Raw genomic sequence first — 6,000 nt, forward strand, 5'->3', positions numbered from 1 at the left:
AACCCTGTGACAATAAGAACTGACATTTTAAGTTGACTGATAAGGAATTGAGTTTCAGAGAAGTCAAGCAACTTTCTCAAGGTCATACACCTAGTAAATGGGATTCCAGAATTCTCACCTGACAGTGAAACAAGTTATTTGATAGAGAGTCAAATAACTCCTGGGCTAAACTGCTTCATATATATTCAATTTAAGCAGGGACAAGCACTCTCTCTTCTGCCTCTGCTATAATTTTTTGCACGAGTGACACATACATGGCTTGTTTGTTGTGTATTCCTCTTACGCCCCAATTAGATTGTGAACTTTTTGAGGGCAGAGACTGGTTCCATGTCTTCAGTCAGTTACACATAACTGGTGCTCAGTAGAATTTCAACGAAGGATACCGGGAAGGTAGCTAGAAATGTGGGGGCCTACGAGTAAGAACAGGTAAAGAAGGAAGATGGAATATTCACTAAACAATTTAATGAGTACCTGGACCGGTGTTAGGTGTTGAAGATACAGTGATGACAAAGCCATTTAGTGTCCTTCACAGGACATTATTGTAGAGGTCGGAGTTATGATCAAGGATGTAAGTTACCCCAAGGACAATCTACCTTCGTGTTCCTCAGCGCTAAAGAAAACCGAGGAGTCGTAAGCCCCAGCATCTGCAGGATTCTGGTAGTCCTGCAGCGCAAAGATGTGAATAATAATATATCAGTAGGTCAAGTGAACTGCTTTCAAGTGATTGAACTTGACCCGCCAGAGGTGTAGGGCCTGGTGTGATGGGAGATAAACTGTACAGAGCACGGGGTGCGCGTCGGAGATAAAGGGGTGTGGCCGACTGAGTCTTGCCGTCAGCCTTTCAACGTGTCGGTTCCTTCAGCAGCAGCAGGACGCCGGTCGGTAGGGTCTTACCCGCCCACTACGAGGAAAACCCGGCGCGCTGGCTGGTCTCCCACGCCTCACTGTCCTTTGTGAAACGCCTCCAATTGTGCCTCATAGACAGAGTCCGGTCCTCGCGGGATCCGGACTCCGCAAGAGCTGAAAGGTGAGGGCTGCACACGGACAGGGTGTCCAAAGAACGTAGGTGTCCCCCTCCTCGGTTAAATACCTTTCACTTTCCCTCCTCCCACAACCTCGCCCTGGCTCTCCTCCCCCAGCCGCTTTTGCCTCCCGCGCCGGGCCTGGTGGGAGGGGCAAAGGTTCCGACTACGCGAGAGTTCCGCTCAAATCTCGCGAGACTCGCCTGCCGCCGCTGCCGCCGCCTCTTACGTCTTTCCCTTTGACAAGTCGCCGCTGCTGCAGCAAAAATAAAGGACGCGGCCACCGCAGCCACTGCCGAGAGGGGCTCGGGTCGCAGGAGCCGCGCCCCACCCCCTTCAGCTTCGGAGCCACTTACGGTAACGCCTCCTCTTCTATCTTAGCCGCCTCTGCGTGCGCCTTGCCGGCTGGGCAAGGCCGGCCGGGGCCGTTCCGGGGTCGCCGCGGAGTGGGGCCGTCGGGGTCCCGGGTGGACGGCAGCGAAGGCCCGAGGGACTCCTTTCGGCTTGGCGAGGCCCCGTGGCCCTAGGGGCCTCCAGCCACCTAGGCGCATACAGAGCCACGTTAGAAGCCAGCCGCCGGCCCGAGAGGGCAGAGGGACCCGCCCCTTCGGCGGCTTGGTGTACCTGTCCTTCAGCCCTCGGGGTCGCATCTCTGACCTTCTCCCCCACCCCTTTATCCACTAAAGAGCGCCCCTCCCCCGGCCAGGTCTGGGGCCGGGAGTCGGCGGCCCGACTCTTTCCGGATTCGAGGAGGGCTGAGACCTCGCTGTCCCCCGTGGCTGGCCACCTTTTGATGGGGTGGAGGTTGGGACCGAGGTGTCTTTCTCTTTTCCTCTGCATTGGGGCGGGGGCAACTCATTATCTGGTGAATCCCTTTCCAACTCTCTCCCCTTGATAAAATAATTTATAGCCTTTGCTACCAGAAGGAGAGACGAGATACATTGTTTAGTCTTTGGGGTGAGAGGAGGATGATGAGGACAGTTGCTGTCCCAGAGAACATGGTGAAACCTTTCCTGTGATGGGTAGCAGGTTCATGGGAGACACGAGGAGGACAGGAGCTGGTACCACCTCTCCCAGGAGGTTATGTAAAAGCCATGCTATCCATCCTACAGAGCTGTGAAACCAGGGACAGATTTGTCTTAATTTTAAAATAATGTCTGTAATATTGTAGAAAATATAGATAATCAGAATAACAGGAATACCAAATCTGAACAAACTAACTCGTCCTTGTAATTCCATTTTCAGAGAGCATTTCATGGTTAACATTTTCGTGTATTTCCTAACAGACACTTAATTTTTTCAGATAGAACTTGGCTTATCTTTGATTGGAACTTCTCTATTCTATGTATGTTCCAAAAATGATTTGTTTTATTTGAGTCATTTCTTTGGCTTGCTTGATTAGAATGGTTACTCGTTCCTTATCACTGGCTGTACTCTGTCATCACTATCTTTTTCTTTGGACCCTCTTCCGAAATGATTGTTTGCTGAATGGTTTTAAAAATCAAACATTAAAATAATTCTGCTTGGATCTAATATATATGTGTTTTTAAAATTCTGCCTGCAGTGGATGCCGAAAAGTAGCAGTGTTTGTGGAAAGCAAATAAACTGTGATTATTCATAGGGATGAGAAACCTGTTTACCTCAAGGTTTTATAAAATTGATTTCCATTGGTTATTTTTGGACCAAAATTGTTATATGACATTGTTTGTTTCATAGTGCTTTTGTGATTGCGATGGGATGGATATGTGCCTTTGATTATGTAGGTTTCTGTAGTATGTGTTTATACAAGCAAAACTGATTGTCCTAGGTGGCTGTGTGCACATATGTGTGCCTGTATCTACACACACACACACACACACACACACACACACACACACACACACACACACACACACACACACACATATATCTTGGAAGTGAGTTAAAATATATCATTATATTACTTGAGGAAAGAAAGCATTAGGCAGGGCAAACAATAGTCTTGTAATAGTTCCCCCAAATCACATGACAGGATTATATGGCAGAATGAAACATCTAGGGAGGTTGGAAATCTGGAGGCTTTTAAAAATAGGATAGATTGTCATCTGCCTGGGATTGTCATTGGAATGGATTAAATGGCCTATTAAGGCCTCTTGTAATTCGAAACTTTTATGAATTTTGCTTTCCGTAAGATTCTTATCACTTGTTTCTTAAATTTCTAGTCATGCTATTTGCAAGTGACACTCATTCATTTGCTGGTCATATGTGTATTTCACTCCCAGTATAGGCATCCTGATGGTGCATAGAGGAGAAAGCAATTGTAAACCTCTCCAGAAATCCTATTTGATAAAAGAAATTTTGAAGACTGTGTTGTTGATTGGATTGGATTGTTTGGTAGAGGATGCAAATAATAAATAGCAATAAAATTAGAATATTCCAAGCATTTTTTCCCCCCAAAGACTAAAGTACTCCTTAACATGTGAAATAAAAAAGGACCGGATATATTGAACAGCTGATCTTTTAAAATTCAGATTTTCAGAACTTAATAATGATGACTGTGGTTTGGGGTATGGAGATGTTCGTGTTAGGATTAAAGGAAATTGACTTGTGAAACAAAATTTGCATTTTATAGTTGGCAACTATATAATAATAAGTAACAAATTTACTATAATCTTTTGAGGATAATTTTTTAATGTAAATAAAACTTTGGTTTTATTTACAGACACATGAAATGTAAATGCATTGTTATGGGCACATAGTGCAGATTATTATGATGTTGAAAACATAAAAAAATGATTACATCATTTAAAAAGAAGTTTGCAAAGCTAGTTAAGTTGCAACAGCTAGTAAACATTTTTGACTAAAAAATTTATAAGGGAACATAAATAAGGTAATTTGCTTTTTAGATGCCAGATCTGATTTTTATGGTTTTAGTTTGTTCTGCTGTTACTTACTTGGCCCTCTAAATTAATGGGGATATTAAATTTCAGATGAGATCCCTGAACAATGAAATATGACAGTTGCATAAGATGATTGATTGATGGATTTTATTTATTTTTAACTTTTTTTTGAAATAATGTTAGGTTTACAGAAATGTTGCAAAGTTAGTACAGAGTTCCTATATATGCTTCACACAGCATCCCCTAATGTTGATGATTTACATAACAATAGTACAATGATCAAAATCAGGAAATTAGCATTGGTATGACACTATTAACTACAGACTTTATTTGAATTCCATCAATTTTTCCCCTAATGCCTTTTTCTTCTGTTTCAGGATCTAATCCAGGATCCCACATTGCATTTAGTTATTGTGTCTTCTTAGTCTCCTTTAATCTGTGACAGTTCCTCATTTTTTTTCCTTGTGTTTCATGACCTTGACAACTCGTCAGTTATTTTGTAGAATTTTTCCCATTTTGGTTTTGTCATGATTAGATTAAGGTTATGATGTTTTTCTCATGATTGGATTGAGGTTATGTGTGTTTGCAAGAAAACCACAGAAGTGAAAGTCTTTCTCAGTGCATCGTATTAGAAGGTATATGGTATTGAAATGTCTTAACTGCTGGTGATATTTAACCTTGGCTTTGTTAAGGTGGCCTCTGCTGAATTCACCAAGTGTAAAAAGTTAACTGTTCTTTACACTTTGAGACTACGCAGATATACTGTTTCTCCTCAAACTTTCTTCCACTGATTTTGGCATCCATTAGTGTGTCTTGTCTACAACAGTTATAACTGTGATGTTTGCATAATGGTGATTTTATATATCCCTCATTCTTTTTGCATTTAATTTTTGGAATTCTTCTGTAAGGAAGAGATATCCCTTTTTGATTTATTTATTCAATTATTTATATGTGTGATCTCATGGGTATTTATTTTATTCTACAGTTTATAATCCAATAGTGTTATTTTGTTGCTCAAATTGTTCTAGGTTTGGCAATTAGGAGCTCTTTAAGATTGGCATCCATCCTTTTTTGAGCACTTCTTTATATTCTGACATCACAGGTTATTCCATGCTCATCTTGTATCTTTCTTTGTACCAGTCCTGGAATCAGCTACTTCTCTAATGAGCTCTGATTCCTTTTATTGGAGAATAGAATTTAAATGAAGATCTGGATGCTAGGTGTGCTGATTTGGGTGTCAGGACAGAGCTAGGAAATATATGTTTATATACTAACCTGCCCACGCATGTGAGTGAGTGCATGCAGGTGTGTGCACGTGTGCGTGCACACACACTTTTATTTCTATATGTATCTTTCTCTTTATATATTAAAAACCATGAGTTTATATTGATATCTTCTAGTCCAGTCCAACACTACAAGTTTCATTCCAACTTTTCCTCTATTCTTATTTGTAACTTTTTTTCTGGAGAAACCTGGCACTCGTTATCTATAGTATGCTAACTTATTTATTCACTTTTAGAATGTACATCAAGTAGTTACAATTGCTAACCCATACCCTTATGAGAAACATATTTGCTAATTAGGATGCAGTATTTGTGTATAGCTTTAGCCTTATAGTATCTGTTTTCCAAAGTTACTTAGGTTAAGTTCTTTTATTCCCCACTCCTTTTAATGTGGTTATTTTATTCATCTGTAATGTAATTAGGTTCTTTCTTACCTTTTGTTTTCTATTTTGGGTTCCCCCTAGTCCTGTTCAATTTTCATTATTTATTTATTTATTTATTTTGATATATAAAACATTACTATTACTAAACATTACTACATAAAAAGATATACTTAGAGAATTTCTTCAGTTTCTGGTTTATACTTTCATTATTTCTTTTACATAAATGAATATATTATGTGTTGTATCTTTTTTTCTCAGTTTTTTTTTTATTGAAATACAATTCATATACCATAAAACTCATGCATTTGAAGTGTACAATTTAGTGGTTTTTAGTATATTCACAAAGTTGTGCAACCATCACCACTATCTAATTTGAGAACATTTTCATCACCCCCCAAAGAAACACTGTATCCATTAGCAGTCACTTCTCATT

The 6,000-nt window shown here is 40.3% G+C and overlaps 1 protein-coding gene across 16 annotated transcripts in view; it reads left to right on the forward strand.

The window, feature by feature from the left end:
- The first annotated feature begins 824 nt into the window (after positions 1 to 824).
- Positions 825 to 6,000, forward strand: part of HERC1 (HECT and RLD domain containing E3 ubiquitin protein ligase family member 1) — a 175,427-nt gene continuing 170,251 nt past the window's right edge. For 15 of the 16 annotated variants that reach the window (XM_023532511.1, XM_023532510.1, XM_023532520.1 and 12 more), the window contains exon 1: positions 1,233 to 1,379. The gene's annotated coding sequence lies outside the window, so the exon portion shown is untranslated. Of the gene's footprint in view, positions 1,028 to 1,232; positions 1,380 to 6,000 lie in introns of those variants that run through there. The other variant, XM_023532512.1, reaches the window with a different exon arrangement.

The sequence above is a fragment of the Pteropus vampyrus genome, unplaced genomic scaffold (genome assembly GCF_000151845.1).
Source record: "Pteropus vampyrus isolate Shadow unplaced genomic scaffold, Pvam_2.0 Scaffold85, whole genome shotgun sequence".
Classification (NCBI taxonomy): Eukaryota; Metazoa; Chordata; class Mammalia; order Chiroptera; family Pteropodidae; genus Pteropus; species Pteropus vampyrus.